The sequence below is a fragment of the Oryctolagus cuniculus genome, chromosome 13 (genome assembly GCF_051225735.1).
Source record: "Oryctolagus cuniculus isolate XC-2025 breed Fujian yellow rabbit chromosome 13, ASM5122573v1, whole genome shotgun sequence".
Taxonomy (NCBI): Eukaryota; Metazoa; Chordata; class Mammalia; order Lagomorpha; family Leporidae; genus Oryctolagus; species Oryctolagus cuniculus.
In genome coordinates, this window is record NC_142879.1 from 86392481 (window position 1) to 86416436 (window position 23956).

The 23956-nt window shown below is 38.3% G+C and overlaps 1 long non-coding RNA gene across 2 annotated transcripts in view; it reads right to left on the reverse strand.

The window, feature by feature from the left end:
- Positions 1-23703, reverse strand: part of LOC149122715 (uncharacterized) — a 31003-nt gene extending 7300 nt beyond the window's left edge. For both annotated transcript variants that reach the window (XR_016219373.1, XR_016219372.1), the window contains exons 1-2: positions 23352-23703; positions 6353-6410 (exon numbers count right to left, since the gene is read on the reverse strand). This is a non-coding gene — a long non-coding RNA (uncharacterized LOC149122715). The remainder of the gene's footprint in view (positions 1-6352; positions 6411-23351) is intronic.
- Between the last annotated feature and the right edge of the window lie 253 nt (positions 23704-23956).

The following is a 23956-nucleotide window of genomic DNA, read 5'->3' on the forward strand; positions in this document are numbered from 1 at the left end:
AATTCTACCAGACATTTAAAGAAGAACTGACTCCAATTCTTCCCAAACTATTCAGAACAATCAAAAAAGAGGGAATCCTCCCAAATTCTCTCTATGAAGCCAGCATCTCCTTAATTCCTAAGCCAAGGAAAGATGCAGCATTGACAGAGAATTACAGACCAATATCCCTGATGAACATAGATGCAAAAATCCTCAATAAAATTCTGGCCAATAGAAACACATCAGAAAGATCATCCACCCAGACCAAGTGGGATTTATCCCTGGTATGCAAGGATGGTTCAATGTGCATGAAACAATCAATGTGATACACCACATTAACAGACTGAAGAAGAAAACAATATGATTATTTCAATCGATGCCGAGAAAGCATTTGATAAAATACAACAGCCTTTCATGATGAAAAATTTAAGCAAACTGGGTATGGAAGGAACATTCCTTAATACAATCAAAACAATTTATGAAAAACCCATGGCCAACATCCTATTGAATGGGGAAAAGTTGTAAGCATTTCCACTGAGATCTGGTACCAGACATGGATGCCCACTCTCACCACTGATATTCAATAGAGTTCTGGAAGTTTTAGCCAGAGCTATTGGGCAAGAAAAAGAAATTAAAGGGATACAAATTGGGAAGGAAGAAGTCAAATTATCCCTCTTTGCAGATGATATGATTCTTTATTTAGGGGACCCAAAGAACTCTACTAAGAGACTATTGCAACTCATAGAAGAGTTTGGCAAAGTTTCAGGATATAAAATCAATGCACAAAAATCAACAGCCTTTGTATACACAGGATATGCCATGGCTGAGGAAGAACTTCTAAGATCAATCCCATTCACAATAGCTACAAAAACAAATACATTGGAATAACATAACCAAGGACACTAAGGTCTCTACGATGAAAATTAAAAAACCTTAAAGAAAGATATAGAAGAGGCTACCAAAAAATAGAAAAATCTTCCATGCTCATGGATTGGAAGAATCAACATCATCAAAATGTCCCTTCACCTAAAAGCAATTTATAGATTCAATGCAATTCAAATCAAAATACCAAAGACATTCTTCTCAGATCTAGAAAAAACTATGCTGAAATTCATATGGAGGCACAAGAGACCTTGAATGGCTAAAGCAATCTTCTACAACAAAAACAAAGCTGGAGGCATCACAATACCAGATTTCAGGACATACTAAAGGGCAGTTGTAATCAAAACAGCATGGTACTGGTACAGAAACAGATGGATAGAGCAATGGAACAGAATAGAAATGCCAGAAATCAACCCAAACAACTACAGCCAACTTATATTTGACCAAGGATCTAAAACTAATTCCTGGAGCAAGGACAGTCTATTCAATAAATGGTGCTGGAAAACTGAATTTCCACATGCAGAATCATGAAGCAAGACCCATATCTTACACCTTACACAAAAATCCACTCAATATGGATTAAAAACCTAAATCTATGACCTGACACCATCAAGTTATTACAGAACATTGGAGAAACCCTTCAAGATATTGGCACAGGCAAAGAGTTTCAGGAAAAGACCCAGGAGGCACAGGCAGTCAAAGCCAAAATCAGCTATTGGGATTTCATCAAATTGAGAAGTTTCTGTACTGCAAAAGAAACAGGAGAGTGAAGAGACAACCAACAGAATGGGAAAAAATATTTGCAAACTATGCAACAGATAAAGGGTTAATAGCCAGAATCTACAAAGAGATCAAGACACTCCACACAAAAGAAAACAAAAACCAGATTGGCTAAGGACCTCAAAGATATTTTCAAAAGAGGAAATCCAAATGGCCAACAGGCACATGAAAATATGTTCAAGATCACTAGCAATCAGGGAAATGCAAATCAAAACCACAATGAGGTTTCACCTCACCCCGGTTAGAATGGCTCACATTCAGAAATCTACCAACAATAGATGCTGGAGAGGAGGTAGGAAAAAAGGGACACTAACCCACTGTTGGTGGGAATGCAAACTGGTGAAGCCACTATGGAAGTCAGTCTGGAGATTCCTCAGAAACCTGAAGATAACCATAACGTTCGACCTAGCCATCCCACTCCTTGGAATTTACCCAAAGGAAATGAAATTGGGAAACAAACAAGCGGTCTGCACCCTAATGTTTATTGCAGCTCAAATCACAATACCCAAGACCTGGAACCAACGTAAATGCCCATCAGTGGTAGGCTGGATAAAGAAATTATGGGATATGTACTCTTTAGAATACTATACTGCAGTCAAAAACAATGAAATCCAGTCATTTGCAACAAAATGGAGGAATCTCGAACAAGTCATGCTGAGTGAAATAAGCCAGTCCCAAAGGGACTAATATTATATGGTATCCCTGATTGGCGACAAATAACTGAACACCAAATGGGAAATCTGTTGAAGTAAAATGGACACTATGAGAAACAGTGACTTGATCAGCTCTTGTCCTGACTGTTGATATACAATGTAATACTTTATCCATGTTAGTAGTTTTTTTTGTTCTAGTACAATTGGTTGAACTCTGTAATTAACACACAATTATTCTTAGGTGTTTAAATTTCAGCTGAAAAGTGACCCCTGTTAGGAATTTGGAAAACATTATGCTGACTGAAATAAGCCAGTCCCAATGGGACAAATATCATATATTCTCCCTGATCAGTGACAACTAACCGAGCACCAAAAATGAAATCTGTTAAAGAGAAATGAACACTATGAGAAACGGTGACTTGATCAGCCCTTGCCATGACTGTTGATCAACAACTTAATACGTTATCCCTCTTAGTAATTGTTTTGTTTGTGTTACTTAATACTTTTGGTTGAATACTGTAATCAATACACAGTTATTCTTTCTTTTATTATTTTCTTTTTTTTAACTTTTATTTAATGAATATAAATTTCCAAAGTACGATTTATGGATTACAATGGCTTCCCCCCCATACCGTCCCTCCCACCCACAACCCTCCCCTTCCCACTCCCTCTCCCCTTCCATTCACATCAAGATTCATTTTCGATTATCTTAATATACAGAAGATCAGCTTAGTATACATTAAGTAAGGATTTCAACAGTTTGCTCCCACACAGAAACATAAAGTGAAAAATAATAGATGATTTTTTTAAATGATGATGAAATCAGATCAGAACTATTGTCATGTTTAATCCCAGTAAGAGTCAAGTTGGGAATTGATAATTTCTTTTCTTTTTTTTTTTTACATAAGGTCAGTTTAATATACATTAAGTAAAGATTTCAACAGTTTGCACCCACATAGAAACACAAAGTGAAATATATTGTTTGAGTACTCATTATATCATTAAATCTCAATGTACAGCACATTAAGGACAGAGATCCTACATGAGGAGTAAGTGCACAGTGACTCCTGTTGTTGACTTTACCAATTGACACTCCTGTCTATGGCATCAGTAATCTCCCTATGCTCCAGTCATGAGTTTCCAAGGCTATGGAAGCCCTCTGAGTTCTCTGACTCTTATCTTGTTTAGACAAGGTCATAGTCAAAGTGGAGGTTCTCTCCTCCCTTCAGAGAAAGGTACCTCCTTCTTTGAAGACCTGTTCTTTCCACTGGGATCTCACTCACAGAGAACTTTTGCCAGAGTGTCTTGGCTTTCCATGCCTGAAATACTCTCATGGGCTTTTCAGCCAGATCCGAAAGCCTTTAGGGCTGATTCTGAGGCCAGAGTGCTGTTTAGGACATCTGCCATTCTATGAGTCTGCTGAGTATCGCACTTCCCATGTTGGATCACTCTCCCCTTTATTTATTCTATCAGTTAGTGTTAGCAGGTACTAGACTTGTTTATGTGCTGCCTTTGACTCTTAGTCCTTTCATTATGATCAATTGTGAACTGAAATTGATCACTTGGAATAGTGAGATGGCATTGGTATATGCCACCTTGATGGGATTGAATTGGAATCCCCTGGTATGTTTTTAACTCTACCATTTGGGGCAAGTCAGCTTGAGCATGTCCCAAATTATACATCTCTTCCCTCTCTTATTCCCACTCTTATGTTTAACAGGGATCACATTTCAGTTAAATTTCAACACTTAAGAATAACTGTGTATTAATTACAGAATTAAACCAGTCATATTAAGTAGAACAGACAAAAAAACTACTAAGAGGGATAATATATTAAGTTGTTCACAGTTATTCTTAAGTGTTGAAACTTAACTGAAAAGTGATTGCTGTTAAATATAAGAGTGGGAATAAGAGAGGGAATAGATGTGCAATTCGGGACATGCTCAAGCTGACATACCTCAAACGGTCGAGTTAGAAACATACCAGGGGATTCCAATTCAATCCCATCAAGGTGGCATGTGCCAATGCCATCTCACTAGTCCCAGTGATCAATTTCTGTTCACAATTGATCATAATGATGGGACTAAGAGCCAAAGGGATCACATAAACAAGACTGGTGTCTGCAGATACTAGCTGATAGAATAAAAAAGGGACAGAATCATCCAACATGGGAAGCGAGATACACAGCAGACCCATAGAATGGCAGATGTCCTAAACAGCACTATGACCTCAGAATCAGCCCTTAAAGCACATGAATCTGGCTGAAAAGCCCATGAGAGTATTTCAAGCATTGAAAGCCAAGACACTCTGGCAAAAAAAAAGACATAAATGAAAGATCTCCGTGAGATCCCAGTGGAAAGAACAGGTCATTAAAGAAGGAAGTACCTTTCTCTGAAGGGAAGAGAGAAAGAACTTCCTTTCTGAATACGACTTTGCCAAATATGATCAAAGTCAGTGATCTCAAAAGGCTGCCATAGCCTTGGGAACTCATGACAAGAGCCTAACCTGATTACTGATGTCATAAATAAGAGTGTCAATTTGTTAAGTCAATAACAGGAGTCACTGTGCACTTACTCCTCATGTAGGATCTCTGTCCTTAATGTGCTGTACAGTGTGACTTAATGCTATAACTAGTACTCAAACAGTATTTTTCACTTTGTGTTTCTATGTGGGTGCAAACTGTTGAAACATTTACTTAATATATGCTAAACTGACATTCTGTATATAAAGAGAATTGAAAGTGAATCTTGTGAATGGAAGGGGAGAGGGAGCGGGAGATGGGAGGGTTACGGGTGGGAGGGAAGTTATGAGGGGAAGCCATTGTACTCCATAAGCTGTAGTTTGGAAATTTATATTTATTAAATAAAAGTTTAAAAAAAGACTAATGTTGGCTAATACAAACTGACAGAATAAAAAAAGGGAAGAACGATCCAAGATGGGAAACTGGATACAGAGCAGACTCATAGAATGGCAGATGTCCTAAACAACACTCTGGCCTCAGAATCAGCCCGTAAGGCATTTGGATCTGGCTGAAGATCACTTGAGAGTATTTTAGGCATGGAATGCCAAGACACTCTAGCAAAAAAAAAAAAAAAAGGACCTAAATGAGAGATCTCTGTGAGTGAGATCCCAGTAGAGAGAACAGGCCATCAAAGAAGAGGTGCCTTTCTCTTAAGGGAGGAGTGAACTTCCACTTTGACTATGACCTTGTCTAAATAAGATAGGAGTTGACGAACTCAAAAGGCATCCATAGCCTTGGCAACTCATGACAAGAGCCTAGGGAGATTACTGACGCCATAAACAAGAGTGTCAATTTTTTAAGTCAACAACAGGAATCACTGTGCACTTACTCCCCATGTAGGATCTCTGTCCTTAATGGGCTGTACGTTGTGACTTAATGCTATAACTAGTACTCCAAAAGTATTTTTCACTTTGTGTTTCTATGTGGGTGCAAACTGTTGAAATCTTTACTTAATATATACTAAATTGATCTCCTGTATATAAAGAGAATTGAAAATGAATCTTGATGTGAATGGAAGGGGAGAGGGAGCGGGAGATGGGAGGGTAGTGGGTGGGAGGGAAATTATGGGGGGGAAAAGCCCTTTTAACCCATAAGCTGTACTTTTTTACTAAATAAAAGTTTAAACAAACAAACAAACAAAAAGTGGAACAGCCGGGTCTCAAACCGGTACCCATTTGATGCCAGCACTTCAGGCCAGGGAATTAACCCACTGTGCCACAGTGCTGGCCACAACTTTTTACTAGTTCAGTGTAACTACCTCTACTATATCATTGATAAGACCGATAAATACAAATTCAGGCTTTATATTTTACAATAATTTAGGAGATTCTGTGTTCCAATTTGAATAACATGATAAACATGTTACCATTATAGCATCACAGAGACTAGAAACAAATTTGATATCAGGTTTGATATTTCTAATGCTTTATAATCATGACAATTTTATGTTGTCAAATATTTATTTCACGATTTTAATGAAATATACTCATAAAGCTGTTATATCACAATATAATGCAAACAAAAATAAACAACTTACTGGTGGTGTGTTCATTTTCTTTGGCCTTGGAAACATGTAGTGGGAATTAGGACTGTACCTGGATGAGAAGATAAATGGAAATATGAGAGAACTGGTGTTATTTGCTCCTAGACTCAGAGCAATATCATGATAGAAGTGAATACAAAATACCAAATACATTAGCTGTAGAAAAGAACACCAATCAGCTTCCCTCAGTAGTAACAGTGCTTTACACATGACAAGGACCAAAGAAGATGTCCTTGAAAGAGCACCAACAGTGACTTGATTAGCTCTTGTCCTGACTGTTGATGTACAATGTAATACTTTATCCATGTTAGTATTTTTTTGTTCTAGTACTATTGGTTGAACTCTGTAATTAACACAATTATTCCTGGTGTTTAAATTTCAACTGAAAAGTGATCCCTGTTAGGAATTTGGAAAACATTATGCTGACTGAAATAAGCCAGTCCCAAAGGGACAAATATCATATGTTCTCCCTGATCGGTGACAACTAACTGAGCACCAAAAAGGAAACCTGTTAAAGAGAAATGAACACTACGAGAAACCGTGACTTGATCAGCCCTTGCCCTGACTGTTGGTGAACAACTTAATACGTTATCCCTCTTAGTAATTGTTTTGTTTGTGTTACTTAATACTTTTAGTTGAATACTGTAATCAATACACAGATATTCTTAAGTGTTGAAACTTAACTGAAAAGTGATCGTTGTTAAATATAAGAGTGTGAATAAGAGAGGGAAGTGATGTGCAATTCGGGACATGCTCAAGCTGACATACCTCAAACGGTCGAGTTAGAAACATACCAGGGGATTCCAATTCAATCCCATCGAGGCGGCATGTGCCAATGCCATCTCACTAGTCCCAGTGATCAATTTCTGTTCACAATTGTTCATAATGATGGGACTAAGAGCCAAAGGGATCACATAAACAAGACTAGTGTCTGCGAATAGTAGCTGATAGAATTAAAAGGGAGAGAATGGTCCAACATGGGAAGCGAGATACACAGCAGACCCATAGAATGGCAGATGTCCTAAACAGCACTCTGGCCTCAGAATCATCCTTTAAAACACATGAATCTGGCTTTAAAGCCCATGAGAATATTTCAGGCATGGAAAGCCAAGACACTCTGGCAAAAAAAAAAAAAAAGACATAAATGAAAGATCTCCGTGATTGAGATCCCAGTGGAAAGAACAGGTCATTAAAGAAGGAAGTACCTTTCTCTGAAGGGAGGAGAGAAGTTCCACTTTGAATATGACCTTGTCTAAATATGATCAGAGCCGGTGAACTCAAAGGAATTCCATAGCCTTGGCAGCTCATGACAAGAGCCTAGGGTGATTACTGATGCCATACACAAGAGTGTTAATTTGTTAAGTGAACAACAGGAGTCACTGTGCACTTACCTTCATGTAGGATCTCTGTCCTTAATGTGCTGTACATTGTAATTTAATGCTATAACTAGTACTCAAACAGTGCTTTTCACTTTGTGTTTCTGTGTGGGTGCAAATTGTTGAAATCTTTACTTAATATATGCTAAACTGATCTTCTGTATAAAAAGAGAATTGAAAATGAATCTTGATGTGAATGGAAGGGGAGAGGGAGTAGGAAAGGGGAGGGTTGCAGGTGGGAGGGAAGTTATGGGGGAAAGCCATTGTACTCCATCAGCTCTACTTTGGAAATTTATATTCATTAAATAAAAGTTAAAATAAAGAAAGATCACCAACAATTATACTGATTGGCAGTGATAAGGCACACGTAATCTTTATGTCAAAAGAAACATGTACTTGCTACTTAATTTGTTTAAAATGTTACTGCCAAGAAGCAATTTTTTATTTTAAGAATGCTTGTGAGTCAAGTGGCAAAATACCACAGAAAGAAACAAATGCTGCCACTAAAATCTACCCTATAGAAAAATACTTGGGTGATGTTAACTATTGTTTTGTTGCTACAAATACACTTCATGGTACTTCATATTGTTAGTTTCACTAGAACATATTTTGATGTTACACACTGAAAATTCTATAGAATATATTCTGCTTGTAACCACGATATTTTTGTCCACAGCTGTGTAGAAAAATGAATATAATACACATTTATTATGCTATATCTTTATAGTAATTATTGCAAAAGACACCTCCCAGTTTCCAAATATTCATGTAGTTCTTCCCTAAAATGCTTCTTGGCATTCAGTGAATATAACACCAACATGATTTGAAAAGTTATATTATGAAGAAGCCTCAGAACTTCCTGTTGGAGATACAGGACCCAGGCAAAATTTCATAGCAAACCATCAGACTTGGGAATGTTAAATGTTGTGATGCAAGTTAGTCTGCTGCTTGGGAAATACTATATCTAATACCAACATGCCCAGATGCGTGATTGATATTCTGCATATTCAAGGCAGCACCCTGCTAAGATGTCTATGAGGCAGTAGTTGGCGCATAAGCACTTGGATTCCTACCACCCACACATTATTAAAGGATGGAGTCCTGTACCTGAACACATATGTTAATTTCTTCTGATTTAACTTTGCATGGAATTAAATTCTTCCCTTCTCATCAAGGTTATTAATATTTGATGTTGAACAAATCCAGATACGTGTAAGCTCTCCTCCATTAGAAAACAATAATAGGGATCAGGGGCAAGATTGCAGAGTAGGGAAGGAGCTTGCTGCTCTATTCTTGGGGAAGATAGTTTTTAAAAAATGGAAAGAGTGCAGATTCAGGCAAGAGTTTTGGGTTAAAAAGCAGAGGAAGCTCTACATATTGGAGGGACAAAGTGGACCTACATGGAGGGATTCACAACTCAGAACTCCAGCAGCCAAGAGCCTCCACATCAGAGAGGAGAGTGTGGTGAGACCAGACTGCATAAGCCAACTCCATGGGTGAAAAAGCTGCAGGAAGAGCCTAGAGAGAATCTGACTTGGAGCCAATTGGGGGATAATGTACCTGCCAAACTAGAGGAGAAAAAAAAGAGGGGGCACATTTTCTCTGTCCATAGCACCCTGCAACTGCAACATGTAAGCAAGTGATATAGAACAAGTGCCATTTTGACACATATGACAGCTGCGCTAGCTTGTGTAAGCATCTTGAAAGCAGCCAAGCAGAGAATCCTGATCTGGTGGGGAGATCTGGCAGGGGGGTATGCTGCTTGAGACTGTGTGAGGCTTCTGTGCTAGGACTGTGTAAATACTGAGGTTGTGTGGGAGCAAAAAGGGAGTCACCGGGACTTTGAGCAGTCAGTGTGGGAGGCTCCACACAATCAGCATTCCCTGGTTACCAGGCAAGGGTCATTGCTGGAGAATCCAAACTTATACTGAAAACTGCACAGATCCTTTGTGTGGTCCTTGTGGCAGTGCCAATAAATAATATACCCTCTGGGGCTAGCACCCAGGCACTGGTCTCATTTGAGGAGAGGAGCTCAGATGAATCTACACCAACAGACAAGAAGAAACCTCCCCTCTAATAAAAAAAAGAGATTTAAGATGCCAAAATTGGTGTGTCACTTCAGACACACCCTTCACTCTGAAGCAATGAACAGAGCTCCCTGGCTACAATCACCACATGCCTTTAGGTATTTCCTGAAAGCAGACAATCTGATAATGAACACAGACATAGTCCACAGATAAAAGCTGCAACAGCAAAAATAAAATGACTATGTCCACAAATACTAAATAACAAATGCACCAAACAAGAATACGGAAGACAAAATGATGCCCCCCGAAGAACACAACACTACAATAATAGATTGTGAAGATGATGAGATTAAAAATATCCAGAAGTAGAATTCAAAATATTGATCACAGGATTGCTTAAAAGTAATCAGAAGAAAATGCATGAACTAATAAAATCTATACATGACATGAAAGAAATTTTCTCCCATGAAATTGAGAACTTAAGGAGAAATCAAAATGAAATCTTGGAAATGAAGAAGTCAATAGAGCAAATTAGAAAATGCAGTGGAAAGCCTTAACAAAATAATCTGTGAATCAAAAGAAAGAATATCTGACTTAGAAGACAAAAAAAAGGAAATCATTCAGAGAGATCAAACATAAGAAGAAATTAGAAAGTTAAAATACACTGTTGGTAAATTATAGATACTATCAAATGACCCAAAATAAAAGTTCTAGGAATTTATGAAGTTTTGGAAAGATGGGATGGATGAGAAGGCCTTTTTAGTGAAATAATTCCAGAAAACTTCCCTAATTTGGAGAAATAAAGGGACATTTAAGTCCGAGGAGCATATAGAACTCCTAAAAGAAATGACCAGAAAATATATTCACCATGATAGATTATAAGCAAACTTTCCACAGTAAATAAATAAAGAAAAGATTCTAAAATCTTCACAAGAGAAACACTAGATTTATTTCAGGGATCTCCAGTTAGACTCAGAGTGGACTTCTCATCAGAAATCCTACACGCTAGGAGGGTATATCACTATTATAAATGCATATGCACCTAATTACAGGGCACCTGACTATTTAAAACAAACATTAAAGGAAGCAAAGGGAGACATAAATTCAAACATAATAGTAATGGAGGGCTTCAATACCCCACATTCAGGAATGGACAGATCCACAAGACAGAAATTCAGCAAGGAAACAGCAGAGGTAATCAACACTATAGACCAAATGGATCTAATAAATATCCACAGAAATTTTCACCTTACAGTTCCAGAATACATATTATTCTCAGGAGTGTATGGAACTTTTTCTAGGATTGACCACATACTAGACCATAAAGCAAACATCAGCAAATTCCAAAACCAAAAAAAAAAAAAAAATCAGAATCATACTACGCTTCTTCTCACACCACAATGGAATGATGCTGGAAATCAGCAACTTAACAATCTCTGAAACATATGCAAACATATGGAGACTGAACAATATGCTTCAGAATAAAGAGTGGGTCATAGAAGAAATAAAAGTTGAAATAAAAAATTTTGGGAAACAAATGAAGCAACAACAAAATATCAAACTTACGGTGTACAGCAAAAGCAATGTTAAGAGGAAAGTTTGTAACAATTGGTGCCTATATCAAGAAACTGGAAATACACCAAATAAATGAGCTATCAATGCATCTCAAGGATCTAGAAAATGAGCAAACCAAACCAAAACTAATAGGAGAAAAGAAATATCAAAATTAGAGAGGAAATTTAAAAAATGAATCCAAAAAACAATATAAAAGATCAGCAAAATAAAGAGCTGTGGCCGGCGCCGCGGCTCAATAGGCTAATCCTCTGCCTGGTGGCGCCAGCACACCGGGTTCTAGTCTCGGGCGGGGTGCCGGATTCTGTCCTGGTTACCCCTCTTCCAGGCCAGCTCTCTGCTGTGGCCAGGGAGTGCAGTGGAGGATAGACCAAGTGCTTGGGTCCTGCACCCCATGGGAGACCAGGATAAGCACCTGGCTCCTGCCTTCAGATCAGCATGGTGCGCCAGCTGCAGTGTGCCGGCCATGGCAGCCATTGGAGGGCGAACCAATGGCAAAGGAAGACCTTTCTCTCTGTCTCTCTCTCTCTCACTGTCCACTCTGCCTGTAAAAAAAGAGATTTTTTTTAAATAAAATTGACACATAATTGGGCAACTAACCCAAAAAAAGATGCAAATGAATAAAACTAGAGATGAAAAAGAAAATGTAACAACAGACACCATGAAGTGAATTACAAGAAATTAATACAAAGAGCTGCATGTCAACAAGCTGGAAACATAAATGAAATGGACAGGTTCCTGGAAACAAACAACCTAGCTACATGGAGCAATGAATACATAGAAAACCTAAACAGACAAATTTCCAAGATGAAAATTGAATCAGTAATAAAGACCCTCTCGACAAACAAAAGCTGAGGTCCCGATGTCTTCACTGCTGAATTTTAACAGAAATTTAAAAGAGAACTAATATCAATTCTTCTCAAGTTATTCAAAACAATTGAAAGAGAGGGAATTTTCACAAATCTTTCCCTGAAGCCAGCATCACCTTAATTTCTAAACACGGAAAAAGACACAATAGAGAAAGAGAACTACACACCAATTTCCCTAAATCAAGTAGCGGCAAAATTCCTTAATAAAATTCTAGTCAATGGAATCCAACAACACATCTAAAGATCATTCACGCAGACCAAGTGGAATTTATCCTTGGAATGCATGGATGGTTCAATACTTGCAAATCAATCAATGTGATACATCACATTAACAAATTTAAGAACGAAACCAAATGATTATCTCTATATGCAGAGAAAGCATTTGATAAAATACAACACCCTTTCATGATGAAAACTGAGCAAATTGAGTATAGAGGAAAATCTCTTGACACAATCAAGGAAATTTATGACAAATATAGTCAGCATCCCATTGAATGAGGAAAAGTTAGAAGCATTCTCACTGAGATCTGGAACTAGACAAGGATGCCCACGCTCAACATTGCTATTCAGTATAATCCTGGAAGATTTAACCAGAGCCATTAGCCAGAAAAAGAAATCAAGGGACACAAATTGGTAAAGAGAAAGTCAAACTATCTCTATGTGCAGATGACATCTCTATTTGCAGATGGATCCAAAAGACTCCTCCAAGAGATTATGTGAACTCATGGAAGAGTTTGGTAATGTAGGAGGATATACAACCAATACACAGACATTAAAACAGCCTTTGTATACACAGATTGTATACACAATGGCATGTTTCAGAAAGAATTTCTCAGATCATTCCCATTCACAATAGCATGGAGTAAATTTAACCAACAATGCCAAAGATCTTTATGATGTGAATTATAAAATATTAAAAAAGAAACAGAAGATAAAAATGAAAAAAAAATCCATGTTCATGAATTATAAGAAGCAATATCATCAAAATGCCCGTTATTCTAAAAGCAATTTACGAATTCAATGTGATACCAATCAAAATAGCAAAGACATTCTTCTAAGATCTAGAAAAATGATGAAGAAACACAGGAGACCTTGCATAGCTAAAGCAATATTATAGAACAAAAACAAAGCCAGAGGCATCACAATACAAGGTCTCAAGACATGCTTCAAGGCAGTTATAATAAAAGCAGCCTAGTAATTGTGAAAAAAAAAGATGGATGGACAAAATGAACAAACAAACAAACAAACAAACCACCAGAAGTCAATCCAAGCATCTTCAACCAACTTATATTCAACCAAAGAGCATAAACACACCCCTGGAGTAAGGACAGTCTCTTCAGCAAGTGGTGCTGGGAAAACTGGATTCCCACATGCAAAAATATGAAGCAAAACCCCTGCTTTACACCATACACAAAAATCCATTCAAAATGATCAAAGACATAAATCTATGAGCTGATAACACCATATTATTAAAGAACATTGGGGAAAGCCAGGAAGATAATTGGCTCAGGCAAAGAGTTCTTCGAAAAGAAACCAGAGGCACTGGCAATCAAAGCCATAATTAAGAAATGGGATTACACTCAGAAAGTGAAGAGGCTACTGATAGAATGGGAGAAATTATTTGTAAACTATGCAGCTGATGAAAGATTTATAACCAGGATATATAAAGAGATCAAGAAACTCCAGAACCATGAAACAAACAACCCAGTGAAGAAATGGGCCAAGCATTTAAATAGATGTTTTTCAAAATAGGAAATCCAGATGGCAAAGAGACAAATAAAAAATGTCTAGAATCACTAGCCATCAAGGAAATGCAATTTAAAACCACAGTGATGTGGTTGGCACTGTGGTGCAGTGGGTTAAATCCCTGGCCTGAAGTGCAGGCATCCCATATGGGTGCCAGTTCTAGTCCCAGCTGCTCCTCTTCCTATACAGCTCTCTGCTATGGCCTGGGAAAAAATAGAATATGTCCTAAGTCCTTGGGAACCTGCACCCATGTGGGAGACCCTGGAGAAGTTCCTGGCTTTGGATCAGCACTGCTGTAGGCATTGCAGCCATCTGGGGAGTGAACCATCAGGTGGAAGACCTCTATCTCTGTCTCTACCTCTCTCTGTAACTCTGTCTTTCAAATAAATTCAATAAATCTTTAAAAAGAACACAGTGAGGTTTCACCTCATTCCAGTTAGAATTGCTTTCATACAGAAATCAACAAGCAGCAAATGCTGATGAGAATGTGAGGCAAAAGGTACCCCAACCCATTGCTGGTGGGAATGTAAACTTGTAAAGCCACTATGAAAGACCATTTGGAAATACCTCAGAAATCTGAATATAGACCTACCATAGGACCCAGCCATTTCACTCCTGGGAATTTACCCAATGGAAATGAAATCAGCAAATGAAAAATGTTATCTGTACCTCGATGTTTATGAAAGCTGCATTCACAATAGCTAAGACATGGAATTGACCTAAATGCCCTTCAACTAAAGACTGGATAAGGAAATTATGGGATATATACTCTATTGTATACTACACAATGGATAAAAACAATGAAATCCATTCATTTGCAACAAAATGAATGAATCTGGAAAACATACTGAGTGAAATAAGACAGTCCCAATATACTAATACCATAATAGTTAGTGACAACTAAGAGAGCACCTAAAAGAAAATCCATAAAACTAAGATTGTCATTTTGAGAAGCAATGACTTGAACAGCTTTGGTCTTGACTGTTGAGAAACAGTTTTTTTTTTTTTTCTGTACGTCATACTATTTGTAGAACTCTTTCTTAACATTGAGTTAATCATGTGTTTATCTTTTTATTTAATAAATGTGAATTTACAAAGCGCAACTTTTGTATTGTGGCTCCCCCCCAAACTCCCTCCCTCCTGTGACCCTTCCCTCTCCCACTCCCTCTCCCATCCTGCTCTTCATCGAGTTTCATTTTCAATTACCTTCATATACAGAAAGCAACTTAGTATATACTAAGCAATGATTTCAACAGGCTGCCTTCACACAACCGCACAAGGTATAGGGTATTGTTCAACTAGTAATGTTGTCTTTAAGTTTCATAGTAAAGCACATTAAGGACAGAGATCCTACATGGGGAGCATGTACCCAGTGACTCCTGTTGTTGATTTAACAATTGGCACTCTTATTTATGATGTCAGCAATCACCCGAGGGAGCCCCTTGAGTTCACCAACTCTGAACTTGTTTAGTCAAGGCTGTATCACAGTGGAGGTTTATAAAGTCAATTGAAAATAAATCTCATTAAGCATAATGTTTGGAATAACACAGGAAGGAGGGATTTTGTAACTGTGAAGCTCTATTGTCCTGCATACTTTCCTACAGATTACTTCTAAAGGTACAATTTAAAATCTTGGTATGGGACCTCAAATCCCATCAAACTGGATAGTAAAAAATGCCATCTTAATTGTTAGAGTGAACATATTAAGTGTTAAATTGATAATATAGATAGGATTACATGTTAAATGGATCATATAAATAATATGAAATGTCTGGTAAAAATAAACAGAATTAAAAAGGAGAGAATATTCCAACATGGGAAGCAGTACACAGAGCAGACACATAGAATGAGAATCACATTAAAAAACACTCTGTCCTCAGAATCAGCCCATAAGGCATTCTGGTCAGGTTAAAGTCACATGAGAGCAAGTCAAGCATCAAAAGCCAAGACAATGTGGTACAAAATGTTCTACATAAAGGATCTCTGTGAGAGAGACCCCAGTGGAAAGAAGTGGCCATAAAAGAAGGATGTACTTTGGTCTGACAGGTGGAGAGTACTTCAACTTTGCTTGTGGACTTGTCTAGATACTGATGCAGATTTTGGATACAAAGGCTACTATAGCCTTTGTAGCTTCCATAACCTAGGCAGCTCATGATAAGAGTTTTGGGTGATCACTGATATCATACATAAGACTGTTATTTGTTACATTAACAACAGGAGTCACTGTGCGCATACTCTCCATAAAGGACTTCTGTCTGCAATGAATTGTATTATGAGAATTAACTGTAAAACTAGTTCTCGGTTTGTGTGTGTGTTTGTCTGTGTGTGTTTGTTCGTATGTGTAAATTGTTGAAATCTACTTTGTAAAAGTTGGTCTTCTATGTATAAAGTTAAATAAAAATGTATCTTAAAGGATAATGGGACTTGGAATGAGCAAGGAAGGAGGAGTGGGGTGAGAGTGGAGGAGGGAGGGCAGCATAGTGAGAAGAATCACTATATTCCTAAAGTTGTACTGATGAGATCTGTACTCAATAAATAAAATGTTTCTTTGAAATATAAAAAGAAACAAGAAGAATGATTTGTATGTTTCCTGAGTAATCGCTTCACTCTCAACACAAAATGCATGATGCAAAAGAATTCATCTTCAACCACACACTAATGAAGTGGAACTCCAGTGGTTAAATTTTAGGGTTTCAAACTCATATTTGAAAGGCATGTGTCAAAAATAGATGAATTCTTATTTCAGCTCAATTCACAATAGCTAGAACCTGGAATCAACCCAAATGCCCATCAACAGTAGACTGGATAAAGAAATTATGGGTCATGTACTCCATAGAATACGATACAGCAGAAAAAAAAAAAAAACAACGAAATCCTGTCATTTGCAACAAAATGGAGCAATCTGGAAAACATCATGCTGAGTGAATTAAGCCAGTCCCAAAGGGACAAATATCATATGTTCTACCTGATTGGTGACAACTAACCGAGCACCAAAAAGGAAACATGGTGAAGTGAAATGGATACTATAAGAAACAGTGACTTGATCAGCCCTTGTCCTGACTGTTGATCTACAAGTTAAAACTTTATCACTTTTAGTATTTTTTGTTCTACTTAAAACTGTTGGTTGAACTCTTTAATTAACACACAATTATTCTTAGGTATTTAAATTCAACTGAAAAGTGATCTCTGTTAAATGTAAGAGTGGGAATAAGAGAGGGAGGAGACGTACAATTTGGGACATGCTCAATTGGACTTGCCCCAAATGGTGGAGTTAGAAACATGCCATGGGATTCCAATTCAATCCCATCAAGGTGACATGTACCCATGCCATCTCACTAGTCCAAGTGATCAACTTCAGTTTACAATTGATCATACTGATAGACCTACGAGTCAAAGGGATCACATAAACAAGACGAGTGTCTGCTAATACTAGCTGACAGAATCAAAAAGGGAGAGAACGATCCAACATGAGAAGCGGGATACACAGCAGACTCATAGAAAGGCAGATGTCCTAAACAGCACCCTGGCCTCAGAATCAGCCCTTAAGGCATTCGGACCTGGCTGAAGAGCCCATGAGAGTATTTTAGGCATGGAAAGCCAAGACACTCTGGCAAAAAAAAAAAAAAAACCCTAAAGGAAAGATCTCTGCGAGTGAGATCCCAGTGGAAAGAATGGGGCCATCAAAGAAGGAGGTACCTTTCTCTGAAGGGAGGAGAAAACTTCCACTTTGACTATGACCTTGTTGACATAAGATCAATGTCAGTGAACTCAAAATGCTTCCATAGCCTTGGCAACTCATGACTAGAGCCTAGGGAGATTACTGATGCCTTAAACAAGAGTGCCATTTTTTAAGTTAACAACAGGAGTCACTGTGCACTTACTCCTCATGTAGGATCTCTGACCTTTATGTGTTGTTCAATGTGAACTAATGCTATAATTAGTACTCAAACAGTATTTTACACTTAATCGTTCTGTATGGGTGCAAACTGTTGAAATCTTTACTTAATATACACTAAAGTGATCTGTACATAAAGATAATTGAAAATGAATCTTGATGTGAATGGAATGGGAGAGGCAGCAGGAGATGGGAGGGTTGTGGGCGGGCGGGAATTTATGGGGGAAGCCATTGTAATGCATAAACTGTACTTTAGAAATTTATATTTACTAAATAAAAGTTAAAAATGGATAAATTCAAATGTGGGAACAGGTTTTATGATGCTTATTATTTGTTTTCCCTTTGTTTTCAATTCTGATAATTATACTGTATTTCTAAACACACATCTGCTTATTACAGATACATGTATAAAATATGGAAAACATGATGCTATTCTACTTCAAGATACTTAAACAAGAAGCCAATATTCCTATGGCAACTTATATCTAATCCATCAAAAGATATTTGCTGTGACCTAATCAAATAATTAGTGTGTTATTCATGGGTAATATTCCAGAATTCAGAAAACTACTATAGTACATTTACTAGAATAAAATAATGAGCTTTACTGTGGGTGCATTTAAATTCATTGCACAAAACAAAAGTTCCAGTCTCTGGGAATTAATTCAAAACTCTTGAAATCCATTTCTCTATACATTCATCTGATGATCTATCAAATCTTTATTTATAGCTCTGAGAGTCAGATCTTAACTTTCTCTGTTCGCTAGTTTCTTCTATAAATCATGCAAGATGTCAACACAAGAATTACATAGAGCCTCTACTGCCACGTTGTTCTTCTCTAACAGGGAATGGCTATGGCTAATATGAACTTCAGTGGGAGTAAGACAGTGTACTGGTTTTAGGCCCACAACCTCTCCCTGGTTTCCTTTATTGCACAGATATGATTTTCCCTGTTCAAATTCCTGTGTTTTCTCTATACTACCATTGTCCTAAGTGATATTGTACAAATGTGGGAACCTTAAACTTGAGCTTCCAAGCCTAAGTTCCCTCATCTCAGAGCTCAGAAACTAGTACATGATGAAAAAAATAGGTCTTGGCTGGCACCGCCGCTCACTAGGCTAATCCTCTGCCTTGCAGTGCTGGCACACTGGGTTCTATTCCCGGTCTGGGCACCAGATTCCGTCCCGGTTGCCCCTCTTCCAGGCCAGCTCTCTGCGGTGGCCAGGGAGTGCAGTGGAGGATGGCCCAAGTGCTTGGGCCCTGCACCCCATGGGAGACCAGGATAAGTACCTGTCTCCTGCCTTCAGATCAGCGAGGTGCTCCAGCCACAGTGTGCCGGCCATGGCGGCCATTGGAAGGTGAACAAATGGGAAAAGGAAGACCTTTCTCTCTGTCTCTCTCTCTCTCACTGTCCACTCTGCCTGTCAAAAAAATTTAAAAAAGAAAAAATAGGTCTCAATTTCATATTACTTGAGATAAAAATGAAATTTCAGGGATTAATGAGCTAGCTCAGCACCATGGGCTTTGTGAGTTTATATGTCCTTTCCAGGAATTTGCTCTCTTTGTTCATCACACACCTCTGCCAACAGGAGTTGTTCCTTCTGGGAATGGAGATATAGTTTCCAAGGGAAACTCCAATATGAGAAAAATTGTGAACATCATACTCACCAAAAATTGGCTAATCACAAGCCACTCCTTTGTCTGACTCTTCTGAGTCAATAAGGAAGCTATAGTGATTAATTTGTCCTGAATACAGAAGATTATATAGTCCAAGTGGTACAAATAAAGGGAGTGATGAGCAAAGAGTGAGTCTAGCGAATTAAAATAACCTCAAGGATTATTAACTGAATTTAGCCTTTTCTTTTTAAATATTTAATTATTTGCAAGGCAGAGAAATGAAAGACAAAAACAGAGACACTGACACATGAAGCATCTTTTTTCCTGGCTCACTTCCCAAGATGCTAAAATAAACAGGTTTTGGCGAGGACAGAGCCAGGAGCAAGTAATTTTATTTACATCTGCTATATGGGCACATTCCAAAGCATTTGGGTCATGTTCCATTGCCTTCCCAGGTTCATTAATAGAATATACACAAAGTAACACTACAATATAGGAGGCCAGCATTGCAAGCAGTGGCCAATCCCATTGCAAACTAATGTGTGCCACAAACACTAGTCATTTCAGATCCATCATTAAAATATTTAGTCATATACCTCTGTTGCCTCATCATGTATTTTTCTATTAATTTAGTTCATAATTTTATTGTTTAAAAAGACAAACAATATACACCTTGAAGTTTTAGACATAACCATTTGATAAGAAGAGGAAATCAAAGGGATACAAATTAAAAAGTGGGAATTCAGATTATTTCTATTTGAAAATGACATGGTTCTCAATATAGGGAAGCCAAAAGAGTCCACTTGTAAATGATTAGAATTCATAAAAAACTTTGTTAAAGTAGCATAATATAATAGTAACACGTAAAAGTCAATAGCCTTTCTATACCCAGACATTGCCATGGCCAAACATCTAAACAGAAAGATTTCCAATAAACAACCTAAGTATCCATCTCAAGAGTCCTAGAAAACAAGAATAAGCCAAATACAAGATGAAATGAATAGCATAGGTCATAAATGGAATGTTAACATTAAAGATAAGCAAAATAAAATTTTATTTTTAATAGAAGAAACAATCCTTTCGCTAGGTTATAAAAACTAGGTTCAAGTAAATAAAATCAAAGAAGGGGAAACTATAATGCATATCACAGATATAATAGGCATCACTAATTTATATTAAAAAGGATAAATGAAAAATTTTAAAAAAATTGTTTATTTGTGGATACATATAACCTACCAAAACTGAGCCAAGTAGATATAACATATCTGAGAATCCAGGTCTCCCATGGGGCTGCGGCTTTGGGTGATGATCATTGTGAATGTTGTTCTTTAGCTACAGCCAACATGCTCTCGATGCAGGATGTTGGTCATAGAGGAAGCCACCTGCTAGCAAGAGGTAGGAAGTACACAGTGACCTTACTTTCTGCTTGCTGTCGCTGCCAATCTATAAATGCCCTTTAGAAGAAGCCTATTGGCAGCCAGTGGTGGTTACAAGATAGCAGAATAGGGAGGGAGCGTATTTCTCTAGCCCAGGGGAAAATGGTTTTAAAAAAGTGGTAGTCTTGGGGAAGAGTTATGAAAAAAAGGCAGAGGAAACTCTATTACATGGAGGGCATGGGCTCGCATGGCTCAGGACTCCAATATCCAAGAGCCTATGCACCATTGCTGCAAAGTGAGGTGAGACAAGACGGCAGTAGCCTGAGACTCTGGTGAAAAAGCAGAAGGAAGACCCTAGAGGAAGTGAGGTTTGAAGCTATATGAGGGAAAGTGCACCAGCCTAACTGGAGGAGAGAGAAAAAAAAAGAGGGTATGAACACATTTCTCTCTGATCACCTTACAAAGCCATACAAGCCAATAGAGCAGGCACCAATTTGGACATACATAAAAGCTGCACCAACTCATTTCTGTGCCCAGCAATCAGCCGACTGGAGATTACTGACTCCAGTGGGGAGAAATAACAGAAGGTTAGGAGCTTGTGAATGTGTGAAGCTTCAGAACTGTGACTGTGGAAAAAAATGAGTGTGTGTGGAAGAACTCATGGTGTGCATGAGACTTTGAGCAGTCTCAGTGGGACACCACAAGCTCCAGAAGTCCTGGGCACCTGGTTAGAGACATTGCTGGAAAATCTTAACTTATACTGAGGATTGCACAGATCCTTTGTGCGATCCTTGGGACAGAGCAGAGGAATATTATATCCACTTTGGCTGGTGCTCAGGCACTGGACTCCATCAAGAAGAAGAGCTCAGCTGAGCAGAAATAATTCCATTCTGATTAAAAAAAGAGAGTGACGATTTACCATGTCAAACCTGAGAGTATCAACTTAGGCATGCCCTTAACTCTAGAGAACTGAACAGAGCTCTCTGGCTACATCCACTGCAAGCCTCTAGACATTCACTGAAAGCAGACATTCCACTTATCTATAGAGTCATAGTACAAGGATAAAAGACGCCAAAGTGGGGGGAAAAAAAAAGAAGAAACCAACGAGTACCTCCACAAATGCTGAACAACAAATGCAACAACCCAAAGGACAAGAATAAGGAAGACAACATCATGCTCCCAAAAGAACAGAACACTTCATTACAAGATTATGAAGATGATGAGATAGAAGAAATGCAAGAAATAGAATTCCAAAAATTAATGATAAGATTATACAGAAGTAATCAAAAGCAAAAGCATGGACTACTAAAATCCATGGAGAACATGAAAGAAAATCTCTCATGAAATTAAAATCCTTTTTTTATTTTTTTATTTAGTAAATATAAATTACCAAAGTACAGATTTTGGATTACATGTGCTCACCCCTTAACTTCCCTCCCATATGCACACCTCCCATCCCCCACTCCCTCTCCCATTCCATTCACATCAAGATTCATTTTTAATTATCTTTACATAAGAAGATCAATTCAGTATATATTAAGTAAAGGTTTCATCAGTTTACACCCACACAGAAACACAAAGTGTAAAAATACAGTTTCAATACTAGTTATAGCATTACTTCACATTGGACAACACACTAAGGACAGATCCCACATGAGAAGTAAGTACACAGTGACTCCTGTTGTTGACTTAACAATTTGACACTCACAAATGAACTCTCAAATTTATAAACCATTTTATAGCCAGCAGAATCTGATCTTCTGAGATATTCTCAAATGCTACAAGTTATCATTTGACTAAACCACATTTGGATGCATAATGCAACTACTGTGTGTTCAACAGTTTATTTGATTCTCAGTTCTCACACCAGTTAGCTTGGGGTTGGGGAGTGAATGATTGGCTTTGACAAAGATTTTACTCTCCACACAAGGGTGTGAAGGCATTTAATCCCAATTAGGAGAGATTAATCATTGGGAACAGGTGGGACCCTAATGAAGTGATTAGGCTAAATCAATTCATGTGATTATTGAGTGACTGCTTATTCCCAGGTGTGTGCTATAGAAACTACTTCATATTTGAAGCTCCTGCAATTTCATTATTTTTCATTTGGTCTCTGTGCCACCCAAACCTCTGCCAACAAGATGACCCTCAACAGATACTGCCCTCCGACCTTTGGACCAAACCAAGAGACAAATACCACTTCTTTCTAAATGACTGAGTCTGTACCATTCTGTTATTAGCATCAAACAAAACCTGACTCAGAACCTAGGAAGAGCTGTGCTGACAGCACTGAATTGTAAACTAGTGACCTCGTTTCTCAACCAAAGGATATCAGATCCCATGTGGAAGTTCATTTCCCCATGTGGATTCTGTAATCACCATCAATTTGGAAAGCTGTGAGGCCCCAGGGTTCACACAAACCCTTTTCCTTTAGACACAGGACAGGACATCAGGGTCCTGGCTACTGGCCCAGCTCCCCTCCTGTGCCCATAGAATACTGGTCTCTGACACTCACCACTTTCCAGCTTCCAATGAGTCCCAGCATCCTCCTGAGGGCTCCTGAGTGTGGTGAGGGAAGTTCACAGAGCAGCAATGGGTGAAACACCCGAGACCTCTCTCAGGAACTAACCCAGAATGCCTAACATTGGGATGCCAGAAAAGAAGACGCTGTGTGGTTCAGCAGTGTTGCCTTTGAACACCTGATTTTAAAGTCTGCCCTAACAATGCATAACATCAGAGAACACACAGCCCATCCAAATGCTCCTAGCATGAGGGCCATAGCTTGGGGTTGTGGCAGGTGGGGGCAGAGAGGAACTCTGCTTGGTCTCAGGTCTGAAACTGCCTCATCTTTGCAGCTTGATCCTCCCAACAGCAGGGGCCACTCTCACCTCCCTGATGATCATGACATCAGAGCACTGTCCCTCCCTCCTTTTTCCAGGACCCTATTAAAATCTTGTGACCCTTGGACTTTCAATAATGGTCTCGCGTGTAACAGAATGCTGAATCTTTCCGGTATTCTGGGTCTTTATATTATTTATATTCTTGGCTCCTTTTTAAGGTCATTTGACTTTTTTTTAAAAAAAATTGACTCCAGGACTATTTTAAGATACTAAAACATAC